This window comes from Rhinatrema bivittatum, chromosome 2 (assembly GCF_901001135.1).
Source record: "Rhinatrema bivittatum chromosome 2, aRhiBiv1.1, whole genome shotgun sequence".
NCBI lineage: Eukaryota > Metazoa > Chordata > Amphibia > Gymnophiona > Rhinatrematidae > Rhinatrema > Rhinatrema bivittatum.
The window spans coordinates 438252515-438273125 of NC_042616.1; positions in this window are offsets into that span (position 1 = coordinate 438252515).

Consider the following 20611-nt stretch of genomic DNA (forward strand, 5'->3'; position numbering starts at 1 on the left):
AAGAATCTGGGCTGCGTGTGAGCAACACAGATTTTAAAAAATGCAAATTATACCAGTGTATGCACACAAGTGAGCTAAACAAAAAAAGGGGGCAGAGTTGGGGTGTGTCCGAGGCATTCTGGATCAAGGCAGCCACAGCACACAGTGGGCTGTTAGCCGAGAATGTTTACTTCTGCATTTGATGAGGTACAAGTCTGCATAAATCTCTATTTAGGACTAAATCAGTGGTGAGGAGTCTAGTTAACTGGGAGGAGAGCAGGCTGAGGAACCAGAGGTGTCTGGATGACCTCGATGAACAAGAAAACTGGTGGACTAATTGGTAAAACTGGGAATGGCCTTCACGAAAGCAAGTTTTAAAATCCGTTTACCTGTGCACGTTAACCAACAAGCCTTCATGTTGTTGATGTAACTCATTATTGTTCTCTGCTTTAATGCAAGGGGAAAAGAGGAATTAGTTTCGGACAGCAAACAATAAGGACATGAATTTTACTGTCTGGGAAAACAGAAAAGCATGGGGGTAATTTGCTGATCCGACTGTTACTACCCTTAACCAATAAGCCTGATACTTGTAACTCCAACATTGCTCTCTGCTTCAACGGCAAGAGATAACAGGAAATTTGGACTCAGAAAGCAACCAACAAGGGCCCTGACTTTAACAATTTGGAAAACTAAGTATGGGGGTAATTTGTACAGCACAGCAGTTGCCACCCCCTGATGATACCTTTATGGAGGAGACCTGTATGGCACGGCTAGTGCTGCCATAAGCTTGCTGGGCAGACTGGATGGACCATTTCGTCCTTTTCTGCTGTCATTTCTATGTTTCTATGTTAAAGCTGACAAAAGTCCAAATGAAGGTATGCAAAATATTTGCTTGAATAACTGCTTAAAAATAGGGCACACATGCGCAATAGGTATGTTTTAAATCATACATGCACAATTATTATACGCATGATCTAAACTTGTAGCGTATGGGCGCTCATGAGTCCATACACACACATATGTGGGTGCTCACCAGGGGCAGATTCCCAATGACGACCGGCCTGGGGATTCGCCACCCAGACCGGCCCAGGAGATACCACATGTTCTTCTGAGCGCAGCTCTGTCACGGTCGTGCTTGGCAGATTACGTGACTAGAGCGACCGGCCCACTGGGGGATGCCCGATCCCCCGATAGGCCAATCCGCCCATGGTGCTCACAAACTTGTTTATAGTTACCATCAAGAAACTGAAATTGTGGAATCTGTTGTTACCACATATAATAGCATGTAGGGGCAGTTCTATCATTAGGCAGGTTGAGCTGTTCATTTCAGGTAGCAAAATTCTGAGGCAGCAGCAAGTGGCCCCCAAAATACCCCTCTTTCCTGACAGAAAGAGAACCATGCAACAATGTGATTTAATGATGTGCTAACAGGTTTCTTATTTCCCACTATTATAGATACATGTATTTATAAATTCTTATATTCCACATTCTCCAATCATGATTGTTCAGAGTGGATTATAGTTTTGCTCATAGGAAGAGAGAGACCCACACAGGTGCATGGTATGATGACATGCCCGTGTGGTTCCCATATCCCACTGGCAGGGTTACCCCCCTCCTCACCCCCTCACTGGCAGGATGAAGACCTGTGGTATGGTGGGGTTCCCACCCTCATTAGCAGAAGGAGGCTCTCAAGCTGCAACACGGTTAGTTGCCGATAAAAGGAGGAAGAAGATCAGGAGACAAAGAGTGAGTGAGAGGGAAGGGGAAAGGAAGAGGGTGAGTGTGTGAAAGGGAAAGGAAGGAAAGGAAAAGGGGGCTTGATGGTGAATGAGAAGGAAGGGAATAGAAGAAAAAAGAAGGAAAGGTGAAGGCGGATGGGTGAATCAGAGGAGAGGGAAGGTCTAAACCCCAGCCTTTTGGAATGAGGTGGCTTTGTCGTTTCTGGTTGGCAATTCTGTGTAATGGGGTTTCTGAGGTTACTAGTAGAGTTGATGACTATCCCTGAGTGAGGGTTATAAAACAAATTCTGCATCCTGCAAGATCTCCTGAAAGGAAGTGGTGCCTGAAACTCACCCAGCCTATCTCTTGGGGTAGAGGGGAAGGCAAAATCCTGTAGTAGTAATTATTTAAAATAAAGTGGTTAAAATTTCAAAAACAAACTTTCCATATTTATTTTTTATTTAATCAGTTGAAATTATTATCATTGGATAATATTATTCACAAGTACTTATAAATAAAATACCACAAATATGATTTTAAACAAATTCTTCAAACTTTTTCTTTCTCTCTCTTCAGAGGATTTTTTAAGTAGCAGAACCTAAGTCAGAATCAGAATTGAAATAAAAAAATCAGCAAAGTTTACTGTGTCAGGACTTTGCCAGTCACTAGTATTATCCACATTGATTTTTCTAATTAAGGGAAGTGTGAAGAGTTTTGAAGATTTTTTTAATCAACTCATAACCAAAACCCCACCTTTTGGAGGAAAAGGTGTTACGTCAGAGGTGGACCCTTGGGCTGAAGTGGGGTTGACGCAACCTGTAGGTAAGGACTATGGGTCCCCATCATCAGCAGGTGGGGTGGGCTGAAGCTAGAGGCCACTGGAGCTTCACTTATACCAGCCCTCGTTCCCCTTGGGTTGAGCCTTTGGGTGCCGGGGCCAGCAGGACTTAGGTGGGCCTCGAGGTTGGTTAGAAATAAGAAGTGATTCAGCCCAGAGACAGCAGCCGATAGATGGTGTGGTCCTAACCTGGACTGGATTTGGTACTGGAACTCAGGTGCCAAAGGAACAACGAGTAACTGGAGGTGCTCAAGCAAAGAAAGGCCTAAGCCTTGTAAGTCCATGTCCAGAGGATAGGTGAGAGGAGGCATCACTGACAGGCTAGGATCAGAGCCGGCGACAAGTGGAAGTCGTGACAAGCAATGTAGAATTCTGGACTCAGAGGGTCTGTAGTATAGTCTTCAAGGCAAAGGTCAGGACACGGAGAAGGCAGGCGTAGTCAATCAAAGCAATGGTCAGATACAGAGAAGTCAGGCATAGTCAATCAAGGCAATGGTCGAGAAGCGGAGAAGTAGAAGAGTGGTCAGGCATAGCGGAGGTCCAGGGCTGGAGAGAAGCTGAAGAGTAGTCGGGCGTAGCGGAGGTCCAGGACTGGAGAGAAGCCGAAGAGTAGTCAGGTGTAGCGGTAGCCAAATCCAAAGAGTCAGTCCAACACATAGATGAAACAGGAACAAGGAAGACAGGAATCAGGAACACAACGAAGAGAAGATTCTAGGATCAGCAATGAGTACGAGGAGAGGCCCAATGAACAGGGAAATCTTGGCTGGCAACACTGGGTAGCATGGCAGGGCCGGAGGTACAGGAGGGAACCCGAGGTCAGAGCTGGCGGCCCACTGCCACCAGTGAAGAGGAGCCAGGAGCTGGAGTCTGTGTGAAAAGGTGAGAGGACAGTGCCGCGGGGTTGCGCAAGTGGCATGCGTAACAAAAGGCTTCAAGGAGTATTTAATCCCTTGGAGCATGCTCATTCCTTAGCAGGTTGGAGAGAAAGATTCCCCCAGTATCTCAAAGCAAGAGGGTCTAGAGGTTCCCCCAGGATCACAAGAGCCAGTTCAAACATTCAAGCAGGATTTATGAGGAAAGAGAATTTGAGAAGATTTTTTGGGATTTGACTGACCAGTGTCTGAGGGAAGGGCATAGCCCTGGGATCCTAAAGACTGCATCAAAGATCTTTTTGGTCAGGAGACAAGAAATAGCTTGGATGAAGAGAATATATATTGGATTCTTGTACTAGAGACAACAAAGAAGAAGGACTGGACTCTTGAATTGGAAACATCTGAACAGGGTTGAATTTGGATTACAAATTGAGAATTTTTGATCCATGTTGGGATTTTTCTAATGTTTTTGTACTTGGGAGTTGTTTCCCTACAGTTTCTGTGCTTGGGAATATTCCAGCTAGTCAACCCTCCAAGTTGTGGAGATTTCTCTCATGGATAATGGTGCAAGACAGTGTAGAAGGGAAGTAATCCACAGTATGGACAAACTATCTATTATCTTCATTGCTATAATCTTTTTATGCTATTTCTGATTTTTTTGAATACTGGCTTGGGTTATTTCATTTAAGTTGCAGTAAATACTTTGATTTGAACACCATTTTGGACTCCAGTTTGATTTTTTTTTGCTGCTATTCTCAGTGCTCTGATTGAATGGAGGGACCCTAGTGTGAGTATTGACTACATGCTACAAATCCCTTGTTCTCATATGGAACAACTTAGTACCAAGTGGAGGTGTTAACTTCAGACTGTGATCCTCTGATAGTGATAGTAACTGACTGTGCCAGGGGTCCCAAAAGACTTTTTTTCTCCCCATCTGGACTTGGACCCAGACCCGTAGAACTTCACGATGCAGCTAAACCATCCAAACTGGGGATTGGCTACATCACTTAACAGATAAGTGTTCTTAAAGTGTTTGTAATTGGTAGTAGCTCAAAATATGGTACCGTACAGTATATGAATGCTTTTAAAGGATTTTGAATCTTTGGTTTAAACTCTCTTTTTATGGATATTATTGTATAATAGTTGCAGATGGTAAGTATAGATTACTGTTTTATTTGTGTATGTCTTTGTACTTTTTTTAATCTATTTCTTTTTTCTCTTTTAGCTGTTTCAATGTTTGAAGTCTTATGTTGCAATACTGTGTTTCAGTGAATTGTGCACACTTAACTATGATCCAGAATATTAGTGCAGTCTTTTCCTCAAGTGGTGTCTCAGCCATATTTTTTACTGGTGAACACTAATTTGTGTCTTACCATGGCAAAATCAAAATTGTTCAATTTAACACTTGATAACTCTTCACTCTCACACAATCTCAGTCACATAAGAGTCCTAAATGGCTCCTCTCTGTGGTTTTCAGCTTCAAAATAGCACTAACAATCTCTGTGAAGGAGAATCTACTAAACATATTTGCTTCTGTGCAGTGCCCACATGTGTTCTCTTAAAGATCCTCTAAAAAAAAGACCCTTCTTCTCCAAGTTATTCCTATTCCGCCTCTAACATCACCAAAAATAGACTCAGGAGTGCTCCAAAGTGGTACTTATGACAATTAAAACCACTCAAAACACCACTACTTTGCAGGACAGTAGCAAATTTGGGTGTCAATTACTTAAAACATTCCAAAGTACTGCCTGGACTCAGATGTTTTTCCACCATCCTCTTTGCCTTATTTCCTCCCTCAGCTTCAGCATGAGGAGACTTGGAAAGCTGACAAGCCCTTAAGTCACAGTGGCAAGAAAAAAATGAAATTCCAAGCCTGGATCACCAAAATGTACTGGATCAAAGTCAAAGTTTGCAATACATTTTGACTTTGGATTAATTATTCCCCAGTTTTGTAGCACCACTCTTTTTAAAGGAACACATGAAGTTTTGGTATTTTTTAACTCTTTCATTGTTCAGAAATTCACCAATACTGCAGTAATTTTGCCCACAGTTATAAGACTATTCTCCCATGAATTTTTCCCAAATAAAAGTCCACAATAGGGATTAGGGATGTGCAGAGGGAAGCCATAAGTTGCATTCGTAATTCGTATTCATTGGGGGGGGCATATACGTTGCATTCGTCAAGGGGGGCCCTTGATACATTAATGTGTTCAATCTTATTCGTTTCCCAGCTAAAATTGAATTAACTACAACCCCCCACCATCCTGACCCCCCCCCCAAGACTTACCAAAACTTGGTGGTCCAGCGGGGAGTCCAGGAGCCATCTCCTGCACTCACACCCTTAACTGCCAGTATTCAAAATGGCACAGATAGCCCTTGTGACCTTACTACGTCACAGGGGCTACCGGTGCCATTGGTCGGCCCCTGTCACATGGTAGGAGCAATGGATGGCTGGCGCCGACCAATGGCACCGGTAGCCCCTGTGAAATAGTGAGGGTAAAGGCTATCGGTGCCATTTTGAATACTGGCAGCCAATGGCCCGAGTGCAGGAGGTCGCTCCCAGACCCCCGCTGGACCACCAGGGACTTTTGGTAAGTCTTGTGGGGTTCAGGAGGGTGAGGGGGTGTAGTTAATTCAATTTTAGCCGGGAAACGAATAAGAATGAATGCATTAACATATCGAGGGCCTCCCTTGCCGAATGCAACGTATCTGCCCCCGATGAATACGAATTACGAATGGTCCCACAAGACTTGCTAAAAGTCCCTGGTGGTCCAGCAGGGGTCCAGGAGTGACCTCCTGCACTCGGGCCATCAGCTGCCAGTATTCAAAATGGCTCTGATAGCCTTTGCCCTCACTATGTCACAGGGGCTACCGGTGCCATTGGTCGGCCCCTGTGACATAGTGAGGGCAAAGGCTATCGGCCCCTGTCACATAGTTGGAGAAATGGATGGCTGGTGCAGACCAATGGCACCGGTAGCCCCTGTGACATAGTGAGGGCAAAGGCTATTGGCACCATTTTGAATACTGGCAGCCGACAGCCTGAGTGCAGGAGGTCGCTCCCGGACCCCCACTGGACCACCAGGGACTTTTGGCAAGTCTTGTGGGGGTCATGAGGGTCCCCCAAGACTTGCCAAAAGTCCCTGGTGGTCCAGCAGGGGGTCCAGGAGTTATCTCCTGCACTTGGGGCGTCAGCTGCCAGTAATCAAAATGGTGCCGATAGCCTTTGCCTTTACTATGTCACAGGGGCTACCAGTGCCATTGGTCAGCCCCTGTCACATACTGAGAATCTAGCAACCTGCAGATCTGGATCAAATTATAACAAGTATTTTTTTTTACTCGGTGCACAATTAGGCTATCAGTGGCCAGAGGATGTGGTCACTAGCAACTAATACAGTGGGAATCAAAAGAGGATTGGACAAGCTCCTGAGGGAAAGGTCCATAAACAATTTTTTAGCCAGACCTGGGAAAGCCAGTGCTTATCCCTGCGAGTGAGATACAAGAAACAGATCAACTATTGGAGATCTCCTGCATATTTGTAATCCAGACTGGCCACTGACAGAGACAGGATGTTGGGCTTGATGGACTTTGGCCTGACCCAGCATGGAACTTCTTATGCTTTTAAGATGGAAAGAAGTCTAGGAACTAAGGACGTAGGAAAACAAGGGTCATGGAGAAAAATGGAGACTAAGGAAAGTACAACTTGTTACAGAAACGTGGACTGAAGAAGCATGGAAAGAGGCACAAGAGTTCTGCAGTCATTATGCACCTTGAGTTAATTTTTCAGACATACTCTATGATTGTACGTTTATTGATATTCTCATGGTTGTTCCAGTTCATTGTATAATTGTCACAGCTTTCAGGGTATAGTACTACTCAAGCCTGGTTTGGGGGCGAGATGGACATATTGGCACTGTCATTCTACTGACATTGCACCTGCAGACCTTAGCAAAAATTTCAAAGTGGACTTAGGCTGATAAGTCTGCTTTGATACTGCTGCACTCAGTGGTCCACGGGCTGCTCTCACAACTTGCTGTACTCACGTCTCCGGCAGGGCCTCCCTCACAGGCTCCCGACACTGTACAGTCACTCCCAGAGTCTTCGCAATGAGCTGTCACACACCAATGCAGGAAGATGCTGCCGACAGTAGAGATGTGAATCGTGTGATCGATCGTCTTAACGATCGATTTTGGCTGGGGGGGGGAGGGAATCTGATCGTCGCGGTTTTGTTTTGTTTTTAAATCGTTTAAATCATAAATTGGGGGAGGGCGGGAAAACCGGCACACTAAAACAACCCTAAAACCCACCCCGACCCTTTAAAATAAATCCCCCACCCTCTCAAACCCCCCCAAAATGTTTTAAATTACCTGGGGTCCAGTGGGGGGGTCCTGGTGTGATCTTCCACTCTCGGGCCACGGCTGCATTAATAGAAATGGCGCTGGTGCTACCTTTGCCCTGTCATATGACAGGGCAAAGGTAGCGCCGGCGCCATTTTGGTTCCTGTCCCCCGACGTCTCGAGCGCAGGAGATCGCTCCCGGACCCCCGCTGGACCCCCAGGGACTTTTGGCCAACTTGGGGGGGCCTCCTGACCCCCACAAGACTTGCCAAAAGTCCAGCGGGGGTCCGGGAGCGATCTCCTGCGCTCGTGACGTCGGGGGACAGGAACCAAAATGGCACCGGCGCCATTTCTATTAACGCAGCCGTGGCCCGAGAGTGGAAGATCACACCGGGACCCTCCCACTGGACCCCAGGTAATTTAAAACATTTTGGGGGGGTTCGGAAGGGTGGGGATTTATTTTAAAGGGTCAGGGTGGGTTTTAGGGTTGTTTTAGTGTGCCGGTTTTCCCGCCCTCCCCCTTCCCCTCCCCCCTCCCCCCTCCCCCGATTTACGATGATAAATCGGGGGGATTCCTATTGTATCGAGCCTCTAACGATTTTTGATGATTTAAAATATATCGGACGATATTTTAAATCATCAAAAAATGATTCACATCCCTAGCCGACAGTGCACGCAGCAAGACTGCCAACATCTGCTGGCTCCACTCCTCCTAGGGCACATGCATGCCCAAATTCGCCTTATTTAAAGGACCCATGACAGGGAAGCACTGAAGGTGCCTCTTGATGACATCACAGCTTAAGGCTTATAAAAGGCCCTTGCTGACACTCCTCCAAAACCTCAGCAACAGGTAGTAGAGTGTGTTGCTCCAGCATCTTATCTCTTGTTCCAGCATTCCTGTCTTCAGCTCTTTAATTCAAATGTCCTTGTCTTCAGTTCCAAAGTCCTTGTCTTTGGCTCTTCAGTTCTTCCGCATCTCCCTCATTGCCCACCTGGTCTTCTCCTCACCCTTCTGCCCTGCCTATCGAACCCGCATTTCCCTTCTGATGGATACCTCGTATTGACATCGGCCTGGCCTCGGGATATGATTGACCTCAGCCTGCCACTGACCACTGATTGGCTCTGGATATGCTTGACCTTCATTTCCTCTGACTCAGCTATCCAGCAGAGAAGGTTGAGCAAAATGTTAAGTGGCATGGAACAGCTGCCTTATGAGGTAAGGCTAAGGAAGTTAGGGCTGTTCACTTCAGTTTGAAGAAGAGACAACTGAAGGGGAATATAATAGTCTATAAAATCATGAAAGGACTTGAAAAAGTTAATGTAAATCAGTAATTTACTTTCTCAAATAATAGAAGGAATAGGGGGCACTCCATGAAGTTAGCAAGTAGCTAATTTAAAACAAATCAAAGAAAATTATTTTTCACTCAGTGCATATTTAAGCTCTGGAATTCATTGCCAGAGGATGTGCTTACAGCAGTTTGTGTAACTGGGTTTAAAAAAGGTTTGGATACGTTCTTAGAGGAAAAATTCATAAACTGCTATTAATTAATAAGCAATAGTAGCTTGAATTTATTTAATGTTTGGGTACTTCCCAGGTACTTGTGACTTGGATTGGCCACTGTTGGAAACAGGATACTGGACTTGATGGACCCTTGGTCTGACCCATTATGGCAATTCTTATGTTCTTATGAATCTCTCTGCCATCAACATAGACCCCCACCTAAGACCTGCCATCCCCAGAACCCAAAGGCTCAATCCAAGGGGAATGTAGGCTCGTAAAGATGAAGCTCTAGCTGGGCCTCTGCTTCATCTGGGTCCACCTGCCGATGGTGTGGTCCTTCCAGGCCCCTTCTTGCAAGCTGTGTCAATTCTGCCTCGGCCTAAGGCTCCATGAACAACAGAAAATCCCCGGGTGCTGGTGCAGTTCTATAGATATGTGCAGGAAGATACTCCTACTTCCTAGCAAGGGTAACCTGCTTTTGCATTTGTGGCATACTTTTTGAAAATCACATATGCATATTCTTTTAAAAATCAAAAGCGTACACATACATTTCTCCACCCTAGCTTTACCCTCACCCCCTCCCAGAATGCCTACCATGAGTACAGATGATTTTCAAAAGTCGATTTATGTATGCATGCTAGGGTTTATGCATGTGAATCCCTTTAGAAACATCCCTCACCCCCCACCCCCCCACCATGTCTACTTATACAATCAAAATGATTATACATGGAGATTTTCTGAAGAAAGATACAGTATATAAACTATATAAACTTTAAACTCTATAATATCTCCCATATCTTCTGATTGAAGGCATTGTCAATCATTTGAGTGTGTAAGTAATGTAACTTGCATATTGTCTAGACACAGGATTGATGGACGTTTTGTAGGAGAAGTTTTGCTATCTGCTGTGTAAATGAAAATGTAAATCCAAATGCTGTGAATGTACATAGCTAGGAACAATGGCAAATTTTAATTAAAAAGTAGATGAAGCTTGCTGTATAAGTTGGAATCCATTAAAAAGAAAATAGCCATGAACCCCTGTGATCAAAACTAATTTTATTTTACTTAATCCTTCATACTACACCTAATGACCGATTTTAACTCCCTTAGAACAGACACACTAAAGTAATTTTCTAATTAAATCAACACGCCTTCATTCATCTTTCATAAAAAGTAATGATTTTCCAGGGTACCATCACCTTGGAAACATCATGATGCAGAACAACAATGAAAATGAGCATAACATGTATCTTAATTAGGGAGTGCTAATCAGGAAACTTGCAAAAAAGGTGTGCCGAGAGAAGCACAACTGTTTACCAGCACAGGGATCCAGGCACTTGGCCAAAACTGGGGGAGTTAAAAGACTACATGATCTTTTGAAATACAAACACTTCAAAAGTCTCTACAATCCTGGCAAAATTCAAGTGCTGAATTCTTTTTTAAAAAAAAAAAGAAGATATTTTAAAAAAACGCTACTGAATGTCATTGCAAAATCCATTAATATAATCACTGCTTTCATTAATAACAAGCAACCACATTAACTTGAACATGCGCCATCGAAATCCTAATTCAATAAAAACATTTGCTTGCTACTTGAATCCACCTACCAACATATTTTTCTTTTATCTGGTACTGTAAATAAGAAAAAAATCAGTGTATGATTAATGGCTAACTTTTATTAGGTAGCGTCTCTTTATATTATAGAGCAACGTGTTGATTCTCTCAACTTGAGGCTGGAAAGGAGGCCTTGGCAAATATTTGGAAGGCTGACACATTTAAATAAAAATTGGTTAAACTTTGAGCAGAGGCAGCGTGGTAGGGCAAACATTAGCAAATGGGATACTAAAGCGTTTGGAGCAAGCTTGGATATGAATGACAAATTCCTATACAATGTGCAGGAACCTCATTATCCCTCTTCTGGCATGGATTTTTTGAGTGTTCAAAACTAGCACAAAGAGCAGCCGAGTATCCTGTTATGGTATTAGATATCCAGGGAAACCTCCTATTCACCAGATGGAGGGACAAACCTCAAGAGGTCAATTAGCCCCTATGTTAAAAGAATGGAAATATCATTTTTAAAGAATGATATCAAACTAAGATCATGACTCTGGCATGCATTTTATACTGTATTTGGCTAATAGAGTTCACTACAATACAGAACTAAAAACAATGATTCTTCACTAGCAGTGTTGCGAAATTCACAAGTGTGCATAGATTATGCGGTGTTCTATTGTAGACTCAGGACTGGTAACTGGTTAAAAGACCAGCAACAAAAGGTTGGACTAAATAGTGTAAGGTTTGGCTGGCCACTAGAAAGGCCCTGTGAATGGCTGCACTTACCCTTGAGTGCCTCTGATGCTGATGTGGCTGGGACACTGCCATACCAATCCTGCTCTGTGCCTCCATAGGCATGCACATGTGCTACACAACGTGTCTTAAAGGCTCCGCACTGGAAAACCCTTCTGCTGATGCCCACTGATGACATCTCGTGGATGGGTACTTAAACCCCAGCTGAACTCCGAGCAAACGCCTCAGCAACATGCCCTCTTGCTCTTGCTTGCTGTCTGCTTGCTTTGCTATTACCTTACTTTGCCTTGTTATTTCCTTGCTTGTGCCCAGTTCTTAAAATTGTCTGTCCTTGTCTACCTGACTCCTGGTTCTGACCCACACCTTGGACTTTGACTATGCTTCTGGATCACTGCCTGCCCCGCCCTTGGCCTGGACCTTGACACTGCCTGTTCTCCCTCTGCCCCAACTTCTGCCTAGATCTCGATGCCTCTTACTTGCTTCCCATCCTGACCTCAACCTGCTATTTGATTTCATCTGACTGCTCCTTACAGGACTCTTGCCTAAGCCCTGCTGGCTCCTGGAACCCAAGGGCTCAACCCACAGGGACCTGGGATTGTATAGGTGAAGCCCTAGAGCTAGTCTTTGGCAGATCACGTCAACCTGCTGTCAGCATGGGCCTAGTGGGGTCACCGGCAATGCTGCTTCATCCAAACCACAGCCAAAGGGCTCACATCCATAACAGACAGATGAGACCATGAGATCAGTGGACTCATCCCCAGCTCAGACCATATTAGGTATGGCCCTCCAAGCACAACAGCAGCAAAATCAACTCAACCACATAAAAGGCATACTCCAAGGTCTTAGTCTGAATGGACTCAGTGCTGGTCCACGTACTCACAACTGCATCATCTTCAGCTATGCTGGCCAGGCTGCCGGGACCAATGCTACATTTGCTGCCACCACCCAGGTATGATGGGGATACTAAGGCCTACAGAGGCTTTCATAACTAGAGATGTGCATTCAGGAGAAACAAAATAGGAAATAACAACAAAATTCACTATTTCGTTTCATTTCATTCTCAAAACAAAGCAATTGAAAATCAGAAAAAATTTCATCAGTTCTTACGTTTAATTTTGAAAACCACCGTCAAGCCTAGGCCCATGCCCAAGGCCTCACCTAGGCATAGGCTATGGCCTGTCACAGGGACCATGGCCATTGCCCGAGTGCAATGCCAGGCTCTTGTTCTAGGCCCAGACCCAATGCCAGTGCTTTGGTAAAATCTAAGCAAATGCCCAGGTCCCCAGAATCATCACAACTTTTCATTCTGAGTTGTTGAGGCCTAGATGCATGAGCCTCAGTCTAGATACTTCAGCCTCAGCCTAGGACTGGGCCTAAGCCCAATGCCAGGACCTGGCCTGGAGGCTGGGTTCTGATATCTGTGCCTCAGCCTAGGCCATGGTTAATGCCCCGGCCCATGCCGTTGCTTGGTGCAGAGGACAGATCCTGAAGTCTGGGCTTCAGCCTAGACCAAGGATCAGGCTCAGGTACGATGTGGGGCCAGGCCCTGATGTTGAGGCCAAGGCCCAAGCCCAGGCCCAATCTTAGGGTCTTGACCTTAGCCTCGGCCTTGGTCCAAGCCTGGATTGCAATGATCTCTTCTTCATTCTTCATTACAATAACAGTGTTTACTGGGGATGTGCCGGAGTTAATTAACTCTGGCATGTCCCTCAGTGGAGGCTGCCATTTTACTGTATGGCATTTTAAACTGCATTTAAACAAAATGATGGCCACTGATGAGGAGAGAGGTGCCAGAGTTAATTAACTCCTATGTGTCCCCAGCAGACAATGCCATTGTAAAGGAGAATGAAGAAAGAAGAAAACATCTTGTTCGAGGCCTGGACGAGGCTGAGTCCCCAGTATTGAACCTGGGCCTGGGCCTGGGTCTCCTGGCATTGAGACCTAGCCTTCAGAACAGGTATTGGTATCTGGTCTATGCCCCAGTCTTGGACTAGGCTGAGGCCCAGGTGTCAGGACCCGGTCTCGGGGCTGGGCCCCAGTGTTTGGCCTGTGTCTGGGCCAAGATCCCTGCATCAGGACATAGCCTTCAGCCTGGGTTCCGGGGTCATACCTGGGTCCAGGTCTTGGTCTAAGCTAAGGCACAGGTGAACTACTGTGACCTAGGCCTATGCAAGGCTGAGGCTTTGGCCTGGACTAGGCATCTTCTTTGAATCCCATGAAGTGGGTAAGTGGGGGCCAGGGGGATCTTAGGCCTGGCATTTTTCTGGTGGGAATGATAGGTGGGAGGGAGAATTCAGGAGGCCCTGTTTCTTTTCTTTAATGCATTTTTTGAGGGGCTTTATGTTTGTTTTATTATTTAAACTAAAGAAAATGAAATAAACATTAAATGAAATGAATTTCATCGAGAAAAACACTCCAATAATGAAAAACAATAAATTGAAAAATTACCTCAGCATTGCTTAAGTTATTGCCTGACTTGACCTTGACCTGCTTCTCTATTTCCTCTGACTTCTTCTTACAGGCCTGAGCCATGCTGGACCCTGGAATCCAAAGGCTCAACCTGGGGGGAATGGAGCTGGTATAGGTGAAACCCTAGATCTAGTCATTGAAAGAACATGTCCACCTGTTATCAGCGTGGGCCTAGAAGGTTCGCCATTAGGTGTTATGGTTTTGATGAAGTTGTGAACCCCGGGCCGAGATGAGAGATGTCTCCGCCCACAGGAAGAAGCCCCGTGGGCCTCACCATTGGTGGGTATGGTCTCAGCGACATAGGACACAGCTGTGAGAGAGACTTTATTAGGGAGAAAAAGATAATGCATAACCCGAGGAGCGGGAAATGCAACAAACATAGTTCTTGAGTAAATAAAGTAGTCAAGATGGTATTGTAGATAAGAAGATCCGGTAGTGGCCCGCAGTGCGGGGTACACCAGGAGATTCCTGCAAGCTGATGGAAATATCTCTGAGTACAGATCCAGTAGTGGGGGGTATACTGAGGAAGCTGTACTGTAGATGCCAGGGAGGCAGAGGTCGGTGATACAGGAACCAGGCTGAATATCTTATGTAGATGGAGCAATATCCTGGGGCACAGGATGAGTAGAGTAGAGGGGCTGAAGAACGGTAGTGGCTCGAGGAGTGGGGTACACCGTGGAGTCTTCAGCAATGTTGAAAGAATTTGAAGAATGTACTCACACAAGGAAGTTCCAGCATAGATACCTGAGGAGAGGGTAGGCAGTCCAAGGGAGAAGGGCCCTCTGAGGAGCGGATAGCCAGGACGCGGAAGAGCCCCCGTGGAACGGGTACTCAGAGCGTCCGAATGCCATGAGGAGAATCTGGAACAGAAGATCCAAGTTAGAGCGGATTTAACGAGAGAACTCCTTCTTAACTCGTCTTAGCAATGGGCCAGTCAGTTTAAGTACACTAGCAGGCTGACATCATCAGGAGGGGACGACCCTGAGGTTCCCGCCATGACGTCTACATAAGGAGGCCCTGCGCGCGAAACCTAAGTGATGCCAGAAGTAAGATGGCGGTCAGCAGCACCCATGCTGTCCCGGGGATGCCGGGGAGGTTGGTGTTGGTTGGCGGAGCCTGCCATTCTCCCAAGGGAAAAAAGAGGTGAGCATGCGAGGTCACAGCCGTTTGCGACTGACGGGCGCAACATTAGGCTGTGTCAACTATGCCACAGCCAAAGGGCTCACATCTGTGAGAAATGGTTAGTTTTCCAAATTGAGAAAGGTTGTTAGTGAAGTACCACAGGGATCAGTACTTGGATCTGTGCTGTTTAAAATATTCCTAAATGATCTGGAAAAGGGAACAGTGAGTGAGGTGCTCAAATTTGCAGAAAATACAAAATTATTGAAATGTGTTAATATAACAATGGATTGCAAGGAACTGCAGAAGGACCTTGTGAGACTAGGATACCAGGCAGTTGAAATATAATATAGAAAAATGCAAAGTGGTACACATAGGGAAAAATAATTGCAAGTATAGGTACACGATGCTAGTTTCTTTATTAAGAGTCACTGCTCAGGCATAGGACCTTGGACGACTTATGAACAATACATTTAAATCCTCAATTCAGTATCTGGTAATGGTTAAAAAAGCAAATAGAATCTTAGGAGTGATCCAAAAAGGAATGGAAAATAAAAGGAAAATATCATATTGCCTCTGTATTGACTGTAGCTTGAGTACTGTGTGCAGTTCCGGTCACCCCATATCAGAAAAGACACAGCAGAACAAGAAAAGGTGCAAAGGAGGGCAACAAAACTGAGAAAGAGAATGGAACATCTCTCCCATGATGAAAGCCTATGCAGACTAGGGCTCTTTAGCTTGTCAAAGAGACAGACGAGAAAGGACATGATAGAAATTTATGTGGGATGAAATGGGTAAATAAAGGATGGTTATTTTGCCATTTCAAATAATACTAAAACATGGGAACATTTCATGAAACTAACCACCAGCAGATTCAAAACAAATCATAGAAAGTGCTTTTTCACTTAGCACACTGTGAAGCTATGGAATCTGTTCCCAGAGAACATGATGAGGACAACTAATGTAGTGGGGTTTAAAAGTAGTTTGGGCAAGTTCCTGGAGGAAAATCCCATAACACATTATTTGCCAGATAGACTAAACATAGATATCACTATCCCTGGGTTTGAGTAACAGGAATTAGATCTAACTTTATGAGATCTGCCAAGACCTTGTGACTTATATTAGCTATTGTTGGAAAGATTCTGGACTCGATGGATCTTGGTCTGACCCAGCATGGCAATTCTTATTCTTATGTTCATAGAGAGGAAAGCAAAAATAAATATATATATATATATATATATATATATATATATATATAAATACAAACAGAGGTTAGTGATTATCTTTGTAGATTATAATATTCTTTAAAGACTGAGCAATAAATATGTATAGTACATGAGCTTTTGAGACCACACAAACCGCCACTATAGAATGGCTCAGTAATTCTGAAGACTTAAACTAATGTATTCATTATTACATATTTAAAGTACAGCTCCAAATTCATTTGAGCAGAACATTCCTTGTTTGTAACCTATAACCTGATTCGGGGTAGAGAGAAGTATTGCTGTTGGCAGATTTAAATGAATTTCTCCTTGCCTTTGCTGACTAAAATCCTAAAAGAGATATGCAATAATAGTGAGTGACTACATTTGCATTTCTTTATTACTTTTTGGAGCATCCTGAGATGTAAAATTGTTCCTGAATTGTTTCTGTATAGTGTTTAATTTATTGTATGACTGTAGAAATATAGGATTATGAAGGACTAAGTCAATGTGATTCAAGTCTGATGAATGTCTTTTGGCCTGTAAGCACAGCCATATTGGCATTCCACACAATAGTGAAACACTATTTTTAAGAAATTTGAGGGAGATTGCATGGAATACTCTAAAACACTCAGTATGTTCATTTTTTTCTGATATTGTTGGAGCACACAAAATTAACACTGCATGTTGCAATAACCCTTCGAACACCTGCATACATGCACTTCATTGATTCTTCTTTATGAGTCAGTTCTGGAAACCTCTTTGAAAACTGGATTACTTGAATGAGATTGTGCAGACTTCCACTTGCTGGCAGGCAAAAAGAACATTATTCAAAGTGACAAATGCATCTGGAAACTAGCCTCTGTCAAAGCCAACAGGCCCATTTGTCCTCTTGCCTAATGGTGAATCTAGGTGAATTTTCAAAGTAATGCCCCCAAAAAACATCCAAGAGAATATGTTAATATAAGGACCAGGAAATAGTATAAAAAATGATGAAATACAAGTACTCCATGAACATATAATGGTAATAAATTGGTCCATTGGCTACATTAGGGGAATTAACAACTCTGTTTCCTCTCCATAGAGTTAAAGGAAATGATCACTACCAGGTAATCAGATAAGCCTATTTTTATCTTGGTTCTTAACTCACTGAAACATCAACTCCACAAGAAAAGAAGTAACAGGGTCATTCATTAAAATGTGTTATGACCCTAATACCCACGATAACACCATATCACATGATTTATTTTTCGCAACTCAGCATGTGTATGCAAATTTAGAGAGAGAGAGAGAGAGTACCTTTGGGGTGGCACACCTATTAGGCAACTACTTATACTACTGTAGGAGTGTCAACTAATAACTTGAGGTGAGGTTTTGGTGGTAGTTTAGGGTTTGGGGACCAGTTTTTCCTGCACAGTCAGATGTAGGAACAGCCCAGTACACATCAGTCAACATTTGATCTGATTTGGAGTGAGGAAAGGAACAAAAAGATGAGAATTCTACCATGTATTTTCACCCTAGCTTGATAGCACCTAATAGTAGGGATGTGAATCGTTTTTCAACAATTAAAATTATCGTCCGATAATGTTCATATCGTCTTAAATCATTATAGAACACAATACAATAGAAATTCTAATGATTTATCGTTAAAAATCGTTAAATCGTGTTAGTGCGCACTAACGGGAGTTAGTGCGCACTAACAGAAAATGATACAAATTGACACTTTCCAGGTCAGTGAAGGTCAGTTAGGAATGAATATGTATTCCTATTGGCTGGCTGCCCTCTTATCTATTGATGTTACCAAGGTTCCCACTGAGGTGATGGTTGGTGGGATTGGAAATGGAACTGGAAACTCACGAACACCAACAGAAAATGATACAAATTGTTGACACTTCCCAGGTCAGTAAAGGTCACTTAGGAATGAATATGTATTCCTATTGGCTGGCTGTGCTCTTATCTATTGATGTTACCAAGGTTCCCACTGAGGTAATGGTTGGGGGGATGTGAAATGGAAACAGTTGGAAGCTTGACAAAAAAAGCAATGTGATGATCATCACTCATGTGACTAGAACTTGTTTGTTTATTATTTTTGTTAGCAGGCACGTGAAATGCTAGTGCATGTTGAATTTGCCAATCACTGTGCATTTTAGAAAAGTGGTCCTGGCTGGAACTATTATACACAGTTCAAATATATGTGGTAATTGATTGTTGGTAAGTGTATTTTTTAAGTAGCCACACTGGCCACCAGTATGTTTACTTTTCCTCCTACTTAACTCACTAGCTCAACTTTATAAGAAGGACTTCTCTGCTTGTGTGTTGCTTTTGTTTGGTGTGAGGAGAGCAGAAACATCAGATCTTTATTCAATCTACTACAGTCATCTATTATATTAACCTACTCAATTTTTTTTAAATGATTTATTATATCACTGAATTAATAATTAATTATTACTAGGTGGTGGTGAATGACTGACTAGGCTACTAGCCTAGTGTCACTGGTGAGGCTAGTGGCATTTTAGCAGAATTATAATTTATTTTTATTAGTACTGCAGCATTAATATATTCAAGCCTAGGTAGGTAGCTGTCTGTGAAGCCAGCCTCTCACTAGTAATGCAGGGAAGGAGCTGTTTCAGCCTCACCATCCTCCCCCCCCCCCTCACCCACACACCATTCACTGGCTGGGACATGGGGGGAGGGGAGGAGTGAGGGTCAGGAAGCTCCCCCCTGTCTGTGAAGCCAGCCTCTCACTAGTAATGCAGGCGGGATAGGGCACTGCATGCAGGAAGATCACAACACCCCTGGTGTCAGGGTTAGGGCACTGTGTGCAGGAAGATCACAACACCTCTGGTGCCAGGGTTAGGGCACTGTGTGCAGGAAGATCACAACACTCCTGGTATTAATAGGGATAGGGCACTGTGTGCAATAAGATCACAACACCCCTGGTGCCAGGGTTAGGGCACTGTGTGCAGGAAGATCACAACACCCCTGGTATCAGGGTTAGGGCACTGTGTGCAGGAAGATCACAACACTCCTGGTATTAATAGGGATAGGGCACTGTGTGCAAAAAGATCACAACACCCCTGGTGCCAGGGTTAGGGCACTGTGTGCAGGAAGATCACAACACTCCTGGTATTAATAGGGATAGGGCACTGTGTACATGAAGATCACAACACTCCTGGTATTAATAGGGATAGGGCACTGTGTACATGAAGATCACAACACCCCTGGTGCCAGGGTTAGGGCACAAGTTCTAGTCACATTGACTGATCACATTACTTTTTTTGTCAAGCTACCAACAGTTTCCATTTCCCACCCCCCATATACTGTCAGTGGGAACCTTGGTAACATGAATAAATAAGAGGGCAGCCAATAGGAATACATATTCATTCCTAAACTGACCTTAACTGACCTGAAAAGTGTCAAATTGTATCATTTTCTGTTAGTGCGCACTAACTCCCGTTAGTGCGCACCAATCGGAAAAAACGATTTTTAACGATTTTTCAACGAAATAATCGTGCCAAACACGATTTTCTTCTCCTGCCACACGATTTCAATCGTTAAGACGATATGGCACACGATTCACATCCCTACCTAATAGAGGGTGCATCAAATTAGGGCAAGAGTACAGTATACAATAAAAAATTTCCTTAACCACGCCTAAGAAAGTTAATAGGTAAATTCTTCTTCAGTAATTCTCTCCAAAATGGTCTTTATTCATAGATTCCCTGGAAGACCCAGGTTGGTGACAGACTGAGAGAAAGCTAATTAAGGAACTTTTACAGATGAGAAATTACAGAAAATAACGATAAAAGATTTCTGAAAAATACAGAGTTGTGGCAAGAGCTGAAAGAATAGTGAGAAGAGATGGTATTTCAACAAAGTAAAATGAAAGCAAGAGAAAATCTGATGAGACAAGTAACAAAAGTAGAAATTTCATGGATCAAGGATGCCAATATCATAAAGGGGCATACTCAGGAAAAATTTTATTCCTGTCATGTTATTTCATTTTGTCTTTTGCTTTTTGTCACATTTTTTTTGTTTCATTTTGTTACTTGCATGTGTAAAACATGCATAGAGTCATATTTAGGCATATAAAATCGATTTTGTGAGTGCATGCATAAAATCAATTTTATATGCTAAATATGACTGCATGCATGTTTTACACATGCAAGTAACAATAACATCATAGGCAATGGTAATCTAAGGTAGTGCATTGTTATGTGTCAAGTATTATTGACTAGTTCCCATCACATTTTACAATGTTTCAGCAAAAA